The sequence below is a fragment of the Lactuca sativa genome, chromosome 1 (genome assembly GCF_002870075.4).
Source record: "Lactuca sativa cultivar Salinas chromosome 1, Lsat_Salinas_v11, whole genome shotgun sequence".
In the NCBI taxonomy this organism is placed as follows: domain Eukaryota; kingdom Viridiplantae; phylum Streptophyta; class Magnoliopsida; order Asterales; family Asteraceae; genus Lactuca; species Lactuca sativa.
In genome coordinates, this window is record NC_056623.2 from 200783049 (window position 1) to 200802185 (window position 19137).

The following is a 19137-nucleotide window of genomic DNA, read 5'->3' on the forward strand; positions in this document are numbered from 1 at the left end:
TGGATAAAGTTTCTTCGGTTGGAATAACTTCATCTTGTACAGTTGGTGAGGATGAACCCTTCGCACTTTTCTTGCTAACCTTCTTCTTCTTCGATGGAGTAGCAACGTCTGGTAATACGCCAGTCTGATCAGCTGTATCGATGTTTCGCAAATATCTCACCAAAACTTTGTGAGTAGGAGAAACTTTGCGAAGCATCGCATTCGGAATACGAGCCACACGAGTAAAAATAGCTTCATCGTCTTCGACAACTTTTGGAAATTGGTAGAAGGAAAATTCAGCAACTTCTACATCTGTCATTATTGGAATTGCTTCTTTCTCATAGACTTTCTCCAGAATTAAACTCCAGTATCTTGCACAAGAGATCCCCTTCTCCGAATTTGTGTTTTCCAGGCTTTTAACAAATTCTTTCCACAACTGAGTTGCGTAATCGACATTGATATCATAGTATATGCCCATTACCATAGCATAGACTTCGACTCTTCCTCTATCCAAGCCGACTGATCTTCCTGTAAGGCACCGTAGAAAAATACCAAAAAGAAAATTCCAGATACATGGCAATCCAGACTTCCTGAAGTCACTTATCTTCTCCAACTCCGGTTGATGTCCCATCTCATTGAACATATGAATGATCTGTGAGTTTACAGGTTTGACAAACGGAGGGTTGTTTGGAATCTGCAAGAACTCCACAAACAAGTTCTTTGACAGTTTAACCCTTTTGTTGTTGATGATATTGAAAGTAATCACATCCGCCGTGTGATTGTATGAAGCCGTTGAAGCAGCACGAGATAGCCACACCATTGGAACGGAAAATGATCTGAACATGGCAGTTGATAACGGTGATCGTTTCAAAGCAACGATAAGCATCTTCAAGTCTTCTGGATACGCAGAAACATTTGGATCAACTTGGTAATTGGTGCTTTGAATCTTCATTAGTGATTGAGAAAGAACCTCATCAGTGTTGGAATTTGTGGCTGCCATTGTTAGGGTTTTAAAAGAAATTTGAAGTTTGGATCACGGTGTAAGCTTTGAGGTTTTGTGAGAGTTCTTGTTTGCGTAACCGTACATAGGGTTCTTGATCCCCCTTTTAAAGATTACTCAAAATTGATTTGAAATTAAAGCTGGATGAATTTAATGTTATCCGATGTGGCACCTTGAAACTCGGATCATGACTGTAAAAGATAACTATGCTTCAAAAAGTAACTGTCACATCTCCTCGAAAACCGGATAGAATACTAACCATTTTGAGTATACAGCCTGTCAAGTATCCGTTATAGAATCCGAACCGGTAAAACCCTTTGCATGGAATCAAGGCTCTTTCACTTTTGGGATTTAAAGTGAAATCATATACCAGACTTGCGAAATCATCAGTCTGAGTTGGTTTTACTCAGAACCTCAAAGATTTCGTGTGTGCATTGTGCCAATGGAATAAGATAAGAATCAAGAAATTTTGGACTGTTGTGATGTCAAAAAGTTAATTTGACATGAATGCAGTAAAACCCCAGGCAAAGGTTGCTTCGTTAATCATCAAGAGAGATAATCAACAGCTTGTGTAGTTTCCCGTGAATTACAATCAAATAATTGTAAAGAAGTATCAAAGGGCTTCTTTTAAAAGTCATTTTGGGTTGGTTTGAAATTTCATTACATATCAGCCTTAACATAAGGTGAGAAATTGTAAATGAAATTACTTGTTTGACCAGTGTAGTCAATGACAAGTTGGCTTGTGAAAATATTTATCATGACAAGAATTTGTGAATGAAACTTACACTGAAATCATATTCAAAAGAAAATTTGTTTTGGATCTTGTTGGGTAACAAACATTCTTGGTTGTAAATATTTGATCAAGACCACACATGCGAATTGAATATGATTTGAAGTTTCGAAATTTTTGATACTAAAACAAAGGTTTCGTAAAAATCTGGAACAAAGTTCCCCGTCAATTCCTTAAGGTGTATGATTTTTGGGTTTCACTTTCATCACAGAGTCATGATGTTAGATCTTAAACACAGAGTTGTGATTTGTCTAGGTTTTGATTGGTTTGATCAAAGACCTCAAGGACAAATCTCTTCAAAAATTTTTTTTGGAGTGTAAGAACTGTTTGGTTTAAAAAGATTGGATAAGAAACGAAGTGTACCTCTGTTATAATGACCAAGACAGAAAACTCTTAACTCATTTGAGAAGAGTAAGGTAGCTCGTTTTGACTTATGCGAATATAAGCCTTTTTGGGAAGAAATTTTCTTGAGAGAATTTCATTAAGGCTTTCTTGTCACACATAGAGTCATGTTGAGGCTTTTGGTCTACATACAGCAGCATGCTTCTAGGGACATCCTAACTAGTTTGTAAAAGAAATTGGATACCATCCCACAGAAACACAAATGTATGACCTCTTCGCATTGTAGCCCGTAGTGATTATGAGTTCAGATGCGAAAAGATGTGGTTGCGAAGCCATGCGAAGCCTCTGAATGAACAGTAACCTCTGAATGATGTTGACTCTTATCTGCTAAACAAAACTTTTATTCTTGTGTTGATGAAATTGAATTCACATTAATCATCCCCAAACCTGCTAAAATTCGAACAAATGATTTTTCCTCAAGAGGTTTTGTAAAAATATTAGCAAGTTATTCAGTTGTTTTGACAAAATGAATTTCAATATTCCCATCTTCCACATGATCTTTAATAAAATGATATCGAAGAGCAATGTGTTTTGTCTTTGAATGTTGCACTGGATTGTGACAAATGCGAATTGCACTTTGTGAAACACAATACAAAGGAATCTTTTTCATGTTTATTGCATAATCACGAAGTTGACTCTGAATCCAAATAATTTGCGAAGTACAAGCAGCCGCAGATATGTATTCTGCCTCAATGGTTGATATAGCCACACAAGTCTGTTTCTTTGATTGCCAGCTCACTAACTTTCCATCCAATAGTTGACATCCACCAGTCGTACTTTTTCTATCCAAAGTACATCCTCCTAGATCGGAATCTGAAAAAGCTTGAATGAAAAATCCTGTTTTCGTAGGATACCAAAGTCCTAAAGAAACGGTTCCCTTTAGATAGCGAAAAATATTTTTCACTGCAGTCAAATGAGGTTCTCTTGGATTAGCTTGATATCTAGCACAACAACAAACCGAAAACATAATGTCAGGTCTACTTGCAGTTAAGTACAATAAAGACCCTATCATGCTACGATACAGTGTTAGATCAACAGCAGGAGCATCTAACAAAGGAGTTAGTCTTGTTCCTACTGCCATAGGTACTCTGAGCTTTGTGCTATTAAGCATTCCAAACTTTTCAAGCAAGTTCTTCGTATATTTTTCTTGATTGATTAAGATTCCTTCCCTGTTCTGTCTTATATTTAAACCAAGAAAATTATTAATTTTTCCCATCATGCTCATTTCAAACTGACTTTTCATTAAATTTTTAAATTCAATTGACAATGCTGGATCAGTTGAACCAAAGATAATATCATCAACATAAATTTGAACAAGCATTAGATGACTCCCAACTTTCTTGCGAAATAATGTGGGGTCAACTGATCCTTGTTTAAATTTAGATTGTTTCAAGAAATTTGTAAGTGTTGCGTACCAGGCCCTTGGTGCTTGTTTTAACCCATATACAGCTTTGTCAAGAACATACACATGATCAGGATGCTCATTGTTTACAAATCCTGGTGGTTGTTCAACATACACTGTTTCTTCAAGTTTTCCATTTAAGAATGCACATTTAACATCCATTTGATAAACATCAAAGTCTTTGTGAGCTGCATAGGCTAAAAATATGCGAACTGCTTCAAGTCTTGCAACAGGTGCAAATGTTTCTTCATAGTCAATGCCTTCTTGTTGCGAATAACCTTTAACCACTAGTCTTGCTTTATTTCGAATAACATTGCCATCTTTGTCGGTTTTGTTTTTAAAAATCCATTTTAATCCAACAATTGAAACATCAGAAGGTTTAGAAACTAATCTCCAAATATTGTTTCGTTCAAATTCAGCCAATTCAGATTGCATAGCAACAACCCAATCTGAGTGTTCCATAGCATTCTTTACAGTTTTGGCTCTATTTTCGAAATAAAAACATTAAACATACAAAGTTCTTGGTTTTCATTCAATACCTCATTTTTCGCACGAATTTGAGCTCTAGTCAACACACCTTCTTGTGGATTACCAATTACCTGTTCTTTTGGATGATTTCGTGTCCATTTCTCGAGTGGTGGAAAATTTGGATCAAATTCTAATGGTGCATCTTCATACATATCTTCATTTTCAGATCCTGCAACAGAAAAGTTATCATTAACTTCATGAAATTCTTCATTTTTATCATGCTCCCCCTCAACATGATCTGCATCTTGATACTCCCCCTCAAAATGATATTCTTGTTGATTTTGTGAATGCTCCCCCTCAACTTGATGTTCTTGTTGATTTTGCGAATGCTCCCCCTCAACTTGATGTTCTTCCTCCCTACGAACATCTGGTGTGCTTTCACAAGTTATCGTTGATTCATCAGTATGTTTTGAGAATTCTGATGTTTGATTATCAGGAGCATTATTTTCTACATCAATTGCCCTGTCAGGAATTCCAAAAATTAAATCATAATCAAAATCATTAATTTCAGAATTATCAATTTGAGTATTTGAATCCACAAGTATTGGTTTATTATCGAATTTACTATCAATTTGTTTAAGATAGTAATCATCAAATGTTAAATTGAAAGTTTCTTCAATTTTTCTTGTTCGTTTATTTAGCACTCTATATGCAACTGAATTCTGTGAATATCCTAAGAAGATTCATCAGCTTTAGCTTGAAACTTGGACAAATTATCTTTGAGATTCATGATAAAGCACCTGCAACCAAAAACATGAAAAAATTTTACATTAGGTTTCCGATTATTGATTATTTCATATGGAGTAACATTAAATCTTCGATGAATGTATGATCGATTCTGAGTAAAACATGTTGTGGACACAGCTTCTGCCCAAAGATATTAAGGTAGATTCGCATATGTTAACATGGTTCTGGCAGCTTCACATAGAGATCGATTTCTTCTTTCAACTACACCATTTTGTTGTGGCGTATATGGTGATGAAAAATTATGCGAAATGCCTTTGCTTGTGAGAAAAATGTCAAGAGTTTGATTTTTAAACTCAGAACCATTATCACTTTTAATTTTTCGTACATTCTTCTTCAGACTAATTTCAATCTTTTTGATAAAATCAATCATCGTCTGAGCAACTTCAGTTTTCAACCTGAGAAAAAACACCCATGTAAATCTAGAGAAATCATCTACAACAACTAAAATATACCGCTTTTTGTTTATTGTTGCAACAGTTGATGGTCCACATAGATCAATGTGAAGAAGTTCCAATGGATCTACTATTTTTGAATCTATCACAATCAGATGACCCTTTCGATGTTGTTTTCCTTGTTTGCAAGCTGCACACAAAGAATCATTGTCAAATTTTAGTATTGGTAACCCTCGAACTAAATCTTCAGTTACAAGTTTATTTATATTTCGAAAGTTCAAATGTGACAATCTTCTATGCCAAAGCCAGCTAAGATCATTAGATGCTTTTGATAGTAAACACACAACTGGTTTTCTCACAATTGGTTTGATGTCCAGTGTAAACATATCACCATATCTTTTGGATTTGAGGAGTATTTCATTTGTTTTTGCATTTGAAATAATACTTCCTCCTTCATTAAATATAACTTGATATCCAGTACCCACAACAAGTTGTGATACACTTATCAAATTATGTTGAAGTCCTTCAACATAGGCCACTTTGTTTACTGTGAAGTTTCCATTTGTGACTTTCCCATATCCTTTCACTTGACACTTGTGATTATTTCCAAATTTGACTACTCCAACATTTTCCAAGCTTTTGTAATCTCGCAAATTTTCTTTTCTTCCAGTCATATGACGAGAGCAACCACTATCAATATACCATTTCATATCATATTGCTCGTCACATATCACCTACATTTATTGAAAAAATTTAGGAACCCAAGACTTATTGGGTCCATCATTAGTAGAATGAAACAAATTTTTTGAATTTAAAAACCATGTTTTCACTTTGTTTGTAACAGAATCCATTATATTAACATCATCAGTTCTAGATATCGAGATATAATCATTCAGTAATTTTGGATTCCCATTGATTGTAATCTTATTCTTTACAACATTCGCATTTTTGATAACTGGTTTCCATTTTTGAACTGGAACTTGCGAATTATGAGATGATGCACTATCAATTGAAGAATTATTTGTGAACTTATCAAATGCACTTTTGATTTGTTCTTCTGAAAACTTTTTACTTTGATATTTCTTTCCTTTCCCTTCAAACCAATGATTGATCGTATTTACATCAGATTTTCCTTTTGTGTATGAAACTTTGGTTGGTTTTGATATTGAAGGATTTGGAAAATTTGGTTGTTTTGGTGAAAATTTCATTTTGACTTGAGTTGAATTCTTCAAACTTGATGAAGTATTCGTAAATTTGCCAACATTTTGAAACTTTTGATTATTTGCAAGTTTTTGCGAATTCTCAAATTTTCGATTGTTGTCATATTTGCGAATATATGGAACCTTGTCAACAGAGTTTATTTGTTTATGAAAACTTGAATATGTTTTTGTGTTTTTATTTTGAAATTTTGATGATGTTTTTGAAATTTGTTCTTTTTCATCCCTTGATTTTTCATTAGACACAACTTGCCAGAATATTGCTTTTCTTGCTTTTCTTTTTGAAACATTATTTTCAGTTGAATAATTTCCAACCATCAATTTGAATTCATGAGAATTTACTTTCACTTCAACCTTTGGATTTTCATCTTTTTCAAAAATTTTGTTTGATTTTTCACCTTTAACCACCCATTTTTGTGCTGATTTTTGTTTTTGAAACACATAAGGATTTTGGGTTAAATTGTTTTCTTCTGTGTTTTGATTTGCGAAAAAACCTTCAATCGTGGACTTTTGATTATCTTTTTCAATCATTTTATTGAACTCAGGATGAACTTTCTCAGCATTTCCAGTAGTGACAAAAACTTGATTTGGAAAAATGGTTTTATCAGTACATACAAAATTTGGATATACCACAGTGTTGGTTTCCAAATAAGGTGCGCGTTTATCATTCAAAATTTTGTCAAATTCTTTTGTATTTTCAAACACTTGATCAACTACAACCCTTTGAGGTGTTTCAGTTGAAACTTTCTTTTCTTCTTTATTTACATCTGTGTCATCAGATTTCCAGCTTTCAACTTCCACATTATCAAACATACAATGTTGCGAAGTTGAAGGTTTATCAATTTCATCCTCTACTATTGAATCAACCATTATTTCTTTACCTTTGATCTTAGATGTGATATTAATGATTGACAATTGAGAACAATCAACCTCTTCTTCCTCTTCTATCTCACTGATTTCACTTACATTATCAGAATTTTCATCAATATCAGCATAATTCAACTGTGATGCAAGAGTTGAATTTTCAGTTTTCTTTATGATTTTCACTTGTTCACTCTTTGTCAAACTTTCATTGACAATGTTAACCAACTCATCAGCATTCAGAAATTCATCAATTTTAACAATACCATATGAATATCTATCATCAGGTATTTTGTCAAATTGAGCAATTGTGCTTTCGCAATCATAAGAAACAACATCAACTTTTTCACGTTCATACTCAAGAAAAGGTAAAAGTTTCCTATGTTGTTCTTTGCTAATATCAGAAGAATGATGTAAAGCTGTTAATTTTGCATACAGTCGTTTTGCAGAATTACAATATATGTTTCTTTGTGCTAGTAATAACCTAACATCGTTAGTAAGATTATTCCTATCACAATTTATATTTTTGACTTGCATTTCCAATTTTTCAACTCTGCTCTTCTTTATTTCTAAATCTCTTCGTGTCTCACTAAGTTGCACATTTAATTTCTTAGCTTCATTACTAGCAAACACAATAACAGAATCAAAATAAGCCACAGTATCATCAAATGAAACAATTTCAGCATCATAAGCAGATAAAGGAATATTAAAAGATTCAAGAATTGCACGTACCTTGGTTGTCATGGGTGACTTGTCAGTGGATTTAGACACAAAACATCTCCCTGAAAAGTTCTCTTCGCAATCCTCAAAACTTGCGAACATTGCTCCATGTGTGGGATGCCTCATTTCCTCATCATCAGATCCTGAAGACCAGATCTGATAAGTTCCACTTTCTTCTTCAGCAGCTTCTCCCTTAGCAACTAATGACACTCCTTTGGTCTTAGCACGTAATTCTTCAATCTTTTCGGAGTAGTATGCTTCATCTTTAACTTTTTCTTTCTTCTCTTCTTTCTTTCGCAACATGCAATCAGCTGCGAAATGATTCGCACCATTGCAATAGTGACAATATATTCCTGAATCACCCTTCAACTTTTTCTCTTCATTCGCATTTTTCTGTTTTTCATCTATTTTCTCCATTTTCTTCCTTTCCTCCCCTCCAATTCTTGTGACAGCATTTTTCGCATCACTATTCTTTCCTTTTGGATTAAAAGGCTTTTTGAAAAATTTCTTAACTCTGTTGTTTGAATAGAATGCTACAGCTTCATCATCGGAGTTCATCAAAAATCCTTCTTCATCTGAATCATCTTTTTCATCAGTTTCTGATACCTTTAAAACAAGAGCTAAAGGACCACCAATAGCTAGTTTTGATTCTTCATACATTTCTGAGACCTCACATTCATGTGTTTTCAGTTGATTATAGAGATCATTCAATTTAGTTGTATCAAAACTTTGTTGATTCTTGATCATCATGCTCACACTTCGCCATTCCTTGCGAAGTCCCATAATGAAAGTTAAATTGAATTCCATGAGAGATCTAGTGATACCATACCTATTGCAGCGAAACATAAGCTCATTCAGACGATCATAGTAATTTTCGAGAGTTTCTGCATCCTTTTGTCTGAATTCCTTCAGTTCAACTAGACATTGCTTCACAGAATTGATCTTCGTTTTTTCGCTACCTTGATACTTTTCTTTTAAAGTATTCCAGATGTCTTTGGCTGTTTTACAACTACGAATGTAATTGTAAACTACAGGAGGTAGAGCACCTCTTAGTTCCCTCATGCACCTCTTTTCATTATTCTTCAGTCGTTTTCGTTGATCTTCAACATCAGGAGATGCAGTGGATGATCCAATTTGTTGAACATTAGCAGGAGCTTGTACTGTTCCATCGATACAATTCCAAAGTTCTTCATCAATTCCATTTAAGTAATCTTCCATTCTATCAGCCCACTGATCATAGTATTCTGGAATCAACATCGGAATTTTGGTTGATGAACCAAGCAAGTGAGAGAAAGAAGTCATTGTATTCATGTTCAAGTTCGCCATTGATGAACACAGAAAATATCTGAAAACTTGAAAACTTGATGAATTTCAGAATTCGATCAAATGAATTGATCACAAATCACTAATCGATTACTCGACTTAACAATTCAAATACATAATCAATTCAAATCTGAAGATCAAAAATGATTTTCAAAACCAAAAATGCGCGGAAAATTTTGAGTAAATTTTGTAACTCAAAAAGCAAATGATTCTTATACGAGAATCAAATCTTAGCAGTTTGAATCCTGCTCTGATACCAATTGATGAGAATTGTTATCGAGAATTTAGAAAAGAAAAGATAGATTTGAACGATTAAAGATGACGAACACAAAGAGTAAATATTAATCAGATCTCATATTGATTAAGACTGATTACAGAATAAGCTGAAAAGAGATTTTGTGTTTCGCTATCGTGTCACTCTACTTCTAGCCTCAGTCCCTATTTATAGGGAACATACAAAAAATATACTAAGTCTATACATTTTCACTTCGCATATAACATGACTTAGTAAAATAACATAAAAATGCGAAACATTACAGTACACAATATTCGACTTTTTACAATATACATCTACAATATTCCATCTATTACATCTACCCATGTTTTACCCCAACAATATCGTAGATATAAAATACATATACAATTTAAATCATTTAAAATATGTATAAAATCGTTCATCCAACATAGACAACAAGTATTCAGATAATATGCACACATAGAGAGTAATTTATATAAAATACTTCATATCTATGTGTAAGATGAAAGTAACTATGCACTCACTTGAAAAGGTGGTGATTCCGAACTCAGACAACGTTTTGCTTCTTAAAAATAATTTCCTTCGACGAAACCTAGTATTATTACCACTAGAGTTTAGTCTATTATTTTCCGAGACTAATTAATAGTCTAGATATTATTACTATTATATAAGCGTTAAAAAATACTTATATAACCCATAATAATAGCCCAAGTACTTATTATAAGTTCCTAATAACGTTACTATAATTAAATAAAAGCTATATTAAAAATAGCGTAGGCGTAGCTCACTTACAACGGGTTTTATAGAAAACCGGGCTTTGCTTGGAGCAGCGTTCCCGAACCGAAAAGATCTTCTTCTCGGAGCCGTCGAGCACTCCGGGGCTTCCGCCTCGTGCTAGGGATGTTCCCTAGACTTTTCGGGGGGTTTCGGGGTTAAAGAGAGGTTCTGGAGAGAGAGTAAAGAGAAGAAAGAATGAGAAATGTGTGAAAAAAATGAGGGTGGGAGAGGTTCTATTTATAGGGTGAAATCTGGCTGAACTTGGTGCCACATATCACCATATGGTGGCAAGACTTGGGGAGAAAGCAATGGCCAAGATTATGCCACGTCACCCATTTTTGCACAACACACTTCCGACTTCTAAAATTCGTAACTTTCACATACGACCTCCGTTTTTTACGTTCTTTATATCCACGTGTAGGTAAAAATATGATCTACAACTTCCATTTTGACTCCGTTGGCTAATTCTTGACCGATCTTAAATTTAATACCACGAGAAGATTATACTGTTAAATGTCCGCGTAAAATTCATAACTTCTACATACTGACTCTGTTTTCGTATGTCTTTTTACCGTTGAGTTCTTATTAATGAGATATTCAATTCTCATTTAGGTCGTGTAGGCCAAAAACCGCTCGATCTAAAATTCGAATTTCAGGCTGTGCACTACTAAGCCAAATCTTAGAAAATTCATAACTTCCTCATACGAAGTCAGATTTGGACGTTCTTTTTTGTATGTTCTTGGTTTAACGTATACTAAAACTTTTGTTTATATTTATAAGGCTAAAAAGTCCTCCATCATAAATTCACTATTTACGTCTCCTGGTGTCGTGCCGGTTTTGCCGTAAAACTTCGACGGACCATAACTTCTTCGTTACAACTCGGATTTCGACGTTCTTTATATGTACGGAACCCTTGAGACGTATTCTACAACTTGGTTAAGATTATTTATTCTAAATAATCTTTTGTTAAAAAGTCATTTTTGACCCCTATTATCTCTAAATTGACAAGCTCGGATCTACGGGCATTACAAATTTGCTTCGGTAGTTCCGCTAGGGCTTGCAATTAACACTGATTTGTCCTTCTTCATCGTATGGTTTTAAGCTCAGAGTTGCAGATGAGAACGTATACCGATCATAAATCAGTGGGGAAAATAGTGATCAGAGGTCGTGATTTGTGTATGTTCTTTCTCTCTAGATCAATAGAGATGATTTCATTGAGAACAGCGCAATCATGCAAATCATTTAAGAAGCACCTCTCATTTTATGAAGCTAAAAATGAATAAGGGAGATTTTAACATGAGGAGAAATTGCTCTTTCAAAAAAAAACATGAGGAGAAATCAATATAAACAGTTAAACACTAGTATTATAATAATTTAGAATGAACTATTCACACTTTCACCTCTATACTTTAAATTTTCTGTCACTTTGACATTAAGACATGAAAAGTTGTTTGTTTTGTTTATCCTTAAACTGTCCAAATAGTAAACTTGTCGTTTTTCTTAAATCAACAATGTATTAAAGCATTTCAAGTACACAAGCAACGCATTAAATTTTATAAAACAAGTATATTTAGATCTAAATCAACAATAATTTTGGAATTAACACTTTAATGTTATCCATCCTAATGAAGCATGCAGCAATGGTTTGTTTAGACTTTAGAGCATAATAATAGAAAAACAAGTTTCAAGATCAGAAAGTCTAATCAACTGAAGTTAATGCTACAAAACATTTTTATACTTATGAAAAAAGTCAATATACACAATGAAAGGACTCACACCCATTGCAGGAATCGTCCATTCCATTAAACAAAACAAACAACTTTTCAAGATATTAATTAATCTGTACTCTTAACTTCCACCTGTTTGTCTGATTACTGCTTCCTTTTGAGGCATCCAATATACCTTGCTCAATACACTAAAAAAAATCGGGAAATAAAAGAATCTTAACAAATATTATCACCAACTATAGCTCATGCTATATTCAAAATACTTTTGATTTATTGATTTCATATTTAAACAGAAATTAGGCAATTTTTATTATACCTGAAGGAGATGATTGTGCAGCCAATCAAGAGTTTGTGGGAATGTTGTAGCAGATATATTAGCAACTGTTAATCCATGTGACTTGAATGAGCACAGATAATCTTGAATGGTTTTTAAGTTGTTAATCACTTTATCTTTTTCCTGAAAACGTTAAAAAAAAATCAATATATTTTTTTCATAGATCAACAATAAATAATAAATCTTAATAAATTTTGACGCCTGGATTGGATACTTATCACTGAATTTTCTGCTAGATATCCACTCTTCTAGTAGTGCCTGCAGATGATAAGAGCACGTGATATTTTCAGATTTTAAAAAAGGAAAAAGAAAAGAAAAGAAAAAAATGATATGAATTATTAATAATCTTTACGTTATGATCAAATTCTGCCATCTTAAGGACTATAGGAATTATTACTGGTTTAGTGACCCCTGATTTTCCTCTTTTTAAAATAGGCTTATTGTCATCTGAATGGCCAAATAAGAAATAAGAAATTAACAAAATAAAAATAAATAAATAAAATTAAGAGCTAAGTTTGACTACCAGCAGCTTGGTCAACAATATGAACAGATTTGACCCCATCCGAAACTTTATCCAACTCTTCTCCAATTGCTTATGTTTTGGAAATTTCAGCATTATTTTCTGTGTCTTTTAATTCATTTTCATCTATTTTTGAAGCCTTATGTGGTGATTTGTTCTCTTCATCCATTAAATATATACTAGGATCAATATGCATCCCCTGCAAGGGCGAAAAAGGTCAATATTTTTTGTATCTACATGAGAACGAATGATTTGCCATAAAAAAGTGTACTCTTTGTTACCTCAATGATGATCGGCTTCCCATCTTTCATTGCTATCTTGAAATCATCCGCCAAACCTATGACAAAACAAAAGAAAATCCTTTAATGTTAAAAAAAAAGCAAAACAAAAAACAATTTGATTTAAACAAAAAGTACATTACCTTTTCGAACGATTCTGCATTCTCTACAAACTTTAGTAATTAGCTCCTTTGATGAACTAAAGTCGCGTGCCCAAATAGGTGAAGATGTCAAAGGTGCACTGAGAAAAGTCAAAGTGGTATATTACTATATTATATGGTAGTTTGTATTAAACTAAGAATATGTGTATTAAGTTGTCATATATAAGTGTTGATATGTTACATACTCTGTTGATGTTCTTAGCAATTCATACACCATATCCGTCTGCAACATCAAGAAAAATGAAATTATGTGTTTATATATTTGAAATGTAGAGAAAAAAAGGGACATCAAGATTCACCTGTAAAACATTTGGCAAGTTTAGCCTTTGACCAAGCTGGGTAGCAATTGTTGACTTTCCAACACATGCTGTGCCACATACAAGAATAACTAATGGTACTCGCTGATGGTGAAATCTACAAAAGGCATAAATACAAAAGAAAGATTTAATTACTAAATTAAGATTTTATAAAAGGGGACAAAAGGGGAGTTGGAAAATACCTTGTCATCATCTTGTAACGATTTATATATTCTTGCCCATAGCCCCGCCTTTCCATGAGCTGCAATCAAAGTCATAATTATGGTTATGTCTTTGATTTGAAAGTGGCATACTGTAAAAACTCATACATGGTTAAAATGCAGATAACAGGGGTAGATATATATATATATATATATATATATATATATATATATATATATATATATATATATATATATATATATATATACACCTTAAACAAATTAGCTTCCAGATCAGATTGAGAGCTATAAAAATCTAATATATGAGATTTAAAGAGACATATGTTAAGGTAGTATTTGGAGGATGTGATATGATGACATACACGTCCAGAAAGCTATTATCTATGAGCAGCTTCTTGAGTTCAAAGGCAATTTTTAGAGCGACATGATTAGGAATCTGAAAACAAAAAACACTATGATGTTTAACTTAAAACTTTACTAGAATGATAATACGAAGAATAAGTAACAAAGAAAGGACGAAAACACCTTAGTAACAGTGAACATTCTGCTAAGCATATATCTAGAGAGGACATAGTAGTGATCGACATTATCACCCAACCATACTTTCACCTGAAAACAAAGAAACAAAACCTATAACCAACGCAATAGTTTACATCTATCTATACATAGCTAAGGAGATAAATTAATGTAAAATCAGCTACAGTTATATATCACAACAAGAAGTAGGACGGAACTTAAGGATTAGAGAAGCAACAAACCTTGACGAAATCGTATTTGTAGGAACCATTACGAGTGGCGATTGGCAAAGGGAAGTCATTAGTAGTTTGTTGCTTCTCCGATTCTTCATCTTCTGGAAGGAATACTTTGTTTGAAAAAGATGAATTTTCTTCGGTAGTTCCGCTAGGGCTTGCAATTAACACTGATTTGTCTTTCTTCATCGTCTGGTCAGAGTTGCAGCTAAGAACATATACCGATCATAAACCAGTGGGGAAAACAGTGATCAGAGGTCGTGATTTGTATATGTTCTCTCACTCTAGATCAATAGAGATGATTTCATTCAGAACGGCGCAATTGTGCAAATCGTCTAAGAAACACCTCTCATTTAAGTAGCTAAAAATGAATAAAGGAGATTTTAACATGAGGAGAAATTGCCCAACAAACTAAGACCTTCTGTTTTAAAAGTGATTAAAAGGTCACTGATCTTATTTTTTTGCATTCTAAGGGTGTAATCTTGAGTTTTAAATTTTAAATGGTCCTTATTTCTTAATTTCTTAACTTGTTACCGGTTAGAAGCCGGTCAATACCCGTCCTACATTTCTTCATCAAGTTACTCATCTTCTTTACATGACCACCACGACCATTGTTCCTTACCTTCTGCCTTTCTTTACCGACTACCTCCATCCCCAGCCTCCCATCCGTCTTCTTCCACTTTGATTTTCCCAAAAAAACCACGCCATTCTTTCTCAACTACCTCCATCCTCAACCTCCCATCCACCTTCTTCCACTTTGATTATCCCAAAAAAAAACCTTGTCCACCGTCCCATATTCCATGAAGATGTCATTGAAAAATAAAATCAATATCCAAAATAAATAAATCGATAAAATCAAAACCATGGAAAATTTTAAGCTGTGCCGGTGTCTTTTTCGGTTGTTACTGCAAGAAATTTGCAGATGACGCTTCCAATTTCCAAAATTTATCTTGCAAATGTCTTTTTCGTTATCTTCAAAAACCACATACTTGCAGGTACTTTTCGTTGCTCTAAACAGCTTGTGATGCAAAATCCTAACAACAAACTTTGACATTTGCTTAAGGTAAGAACAGGAAGGTAAACAGAGACCGGATACCAAAACATTAATTTCTCAAGTAACGAAAAGAAGAACACCAAATAAAACCCAGAAAAATAAGAACACCAAAAAAAACTCAGAAAAAGATACCAATTAATCCCAAGCACTATCTTTTTGGGTTTTTGTAAATCTCCTAGCTTTGCCCTTCGAAAATGACCCATTAATCACGTACTTCCTCAATCCATTTCTATGCATCTATGCAACCAGACCTCCTACGACACCACTACTCGATTCCAAGTTCTAGGGTTTTCATTATCTCTGCTAATGATCAATCGATGAACTGATATTTAGATTAGCTCATTCAATTTTCCATGAAGGAAGTTCAAAATTCGGGAATTGAGAGTCAAAGCCTTGATCGGAGTCAACCAATTCAGAAAACCCACGAAGGACATGTGGGTGTCGCTGCAGATAGTAGCGGTGGAGGAGTGAAGGTTAAGGTAGGTAATGTCGTTCAAGGAGCTCAAGTGGTGAAGAGGAAGCGAGGGCGGCTACTAAGAAGATTAAAGAAGAGGATAATGATGATGACGTTTCTTTTATTTGCTTCAATGGTGGGAGTCTCATGTTGTGCAATGGTAGATTTGTGCTCGTATTGTTTGCTTCATCCATATACAGGCTACAACATACAATTGTTATGTTCGTGTTCTTTTGGTATTGGATAAATGTCTGCATTTATTGCATTGAACTGCATGCGGTGACATTAAAAGAATTAACTTTTATGAGCATTTTATATCCTATTTAGCAAACCTAACCGGTTATAATGGGTTGGTTACCCAAATTAGCCTGTAAAACACAAGTTCCTACCTTCAAATGCAAAAAAAAAAAATAAAACGAAAGGACCTTTTAAACCACAATTGATAAATTGGTTGGGTACAACAATAACCCAAATCAATATAACAGTTAAACACAGCGTCATGAATAAGGGAGATTTTAACATGAGGAGAAATTGCTCGATGAAATGATGCTCAGAACAACAATGGCCGCTCTGTTTCACCCCTCCACCAAGCTGTACTCTTTACCCCTCAAGGCTTTCGTCTCACACTCGCTTCACAAACCCATGCGGTTAATAATTCGACAAAGCTACCCTCGAGCTGTTAAAGGATCTTATCCATCAACACACCTCGTTCTCTATCATCTACAACAGTTCCCCAAATTCCGAACGAAACGACTTCTGATTTTGATTTGGAGAACAGTTACTTGTCTTGCTCAATGCCTAATAGCTAGCGCCCTCTCAAAATTTCGGTTCTTCTCAGTGGTGGCGTTGATAGCAGTGTCGCACTTCGCCTCCTCCACACAGCCGGACACAACCGCACCGCTTTCTACCTTAAAATCTGGTTCCAAGTGCGTATGCTTTTTTTTTGATTGCACATTACATTGCATATACAGATGATAATATGATTGAAATGAACAAACTCTCCTCTGTTATTGGTTTCTTATTTTCGTGTTTCCATTTTACTTTTACCTTTGTGTTTGTCTTTGAGCATTTTGAAGTCTGAAACCTATAATTCCTTAGCTAGTTCTGATACTGAATTCGTTCGTAGGAAGATTTCGAGAACTTTTGGTCTGAATGTCCATGGAAAGAGGATTTGAAGTACGCAAAAGCTGTTTGCAATCAGGTTGCTTTCTTCACCTTCATATTATCCGTCCGATTTTATCTTCAGATTTCTGTTAGTGCTTAACTGGATTTGAAGGCTCAAAAACACTTCCCTGCTTTGCTTTAACAAATGAAGTTCTCGATTCTATCACTCAAATCCCTGATTATGTGATCTTTTTCTTTGTTTCTTCCAAGTTTGATTAGTATTGAAGGAAATTTATCAACATTTTTTTTTCAGGTTGATGTAGCACTGGAAGTTGTACATCTGACAGATGAATATTGGGACAAAGTGGTTACTCACACCCCTCTTGATGCATTTTCTCACATTCATCATCATCATCATCATCATCATCAATGGAACTTATTGCTTACAAGTTACAATGTTGCAGGTATCTTACCTTATTGATGAGTATAAATGTGGGCGTACACCTAACCCTGATGTTCTTTGCAATACAAGAATCAAATTCGGTGCGTATTTTTTTTTTGTAGTCTTATCATCTTTTATTGTTCCCATTTGTCATTAATTTCAGTTTTATTTTATAAATTGTATGTTAAATTAATTTACAAAAGGAAGCATTTTTATTACTAGATGACTGATACATCTTCAAGGCAGTGGTTTTGTTGTCTATGGTATAAGCTGTATGTGTATTTGTCAATCGGTAACCATATAATGTTTGGTGAAGATGAATAGATAAAAAGGAAAAACATTCCACTTGTAATAATTTGACTAGATATTTATGTTCAAATATATTTATTTAATATTACAGAAAACTTGAGTATCAATTAATTGTTAAAAACTAGTAACCTTAATTTGGAATTTGGATTGAGTAAACAATACTTTTCACATAGTTTGATTAAAACAATAATGAAAACAAAATTTGAAAAAGAAAAAATTAAACTACAAGTATTGGTACTCCTTTTCCCGCATCGCTCACATGAAGAGGATATTATGAGTTTATATACTACTCCTTAGCCTAACTAGTAAGATGTATTTTGTAAATCCCTCAGGGTTAACTTAAAAGTGGACAATATTTGACCCAGTTGATCAATGGTATCAGAGGGGATATTGGGTTTATATATCAATTTTAGTCTAAACTTGTAGGTTTTTTGCCTACTAAAGGACCGTTTTTGCAATTTTCTCTACTTTAAAAGGAAAAGTTGTAATTATTTGACACCCTGTTTCATGTTAACAACGAACAAAGCGGAATACAACGAACAAAGCGGAATACGTGGGCGTTTGGCTTAGTTTTTGAGAGCCAAAAGTCTTTTTAGGAAAGATGAAAAAATGTTTGAAAAGACTTCTAAAAACTACTTTTGAATTTTGGATAGAAGGAAAATCAACTTTTTGGAAAAGTTAGAAAACCTGATTTTTTTCAACTTTTCCAAAAAAAACTTTTGCCTCTTAAAAACTAAGCCATGTGTAAATGCTAGTGCCCCAATTTCTAAATTATCGACTTGATCCAACCAAATTTCATTCAAAGCTTATCCAATTTCTATTAAAACCTTTGATACTTGGACGTCAATCCGCCCCTCTTAAACAACTACGTCTTCCATGGCGACAGATCTCTCAGTTGTTCTTGTTTTGGTGCTCACCTATTGTTGTTTCTCGAGATGTTTTACCGAGAGGTAAGAAACCAATTTCACTTTTTCTCGTATTTGTTAATACTTTATTCTTACTGTTTTAGATATTTTGGGATTTAATGTTTAATATTTTTTTGTCCAATTTATGTATATAATCGGCTAATTGCTTACTAGTTTAGCTCACACGTGAGAAATAAGTAAACCTATGAAAGGCAATGCAATTTTGTT

The 19137-nt window shown here is 33.9% G+C and overlaps 2 pseudogenes; one reads left to right on the forward strand and one right to left on the reverse strand.

The window, feature by feature from the left end:
- Positions 1–12183: 12183 nt before the first annotated feature.
- LOC111919846 (uncharacterized) lies at positions 12184–15695 on the reverse strand (annotated as a pseudogene).
- A 353-nt stretch (positions 15696–16048) lies between these two features.
- On the forward strand, positions 16049–18092 carry LOC111919848 (uncharacterized; annotated as a pseudogene).
- The last annotated feature ends 1045 nt before the right edge of the window (positions 18093–19137 follow it).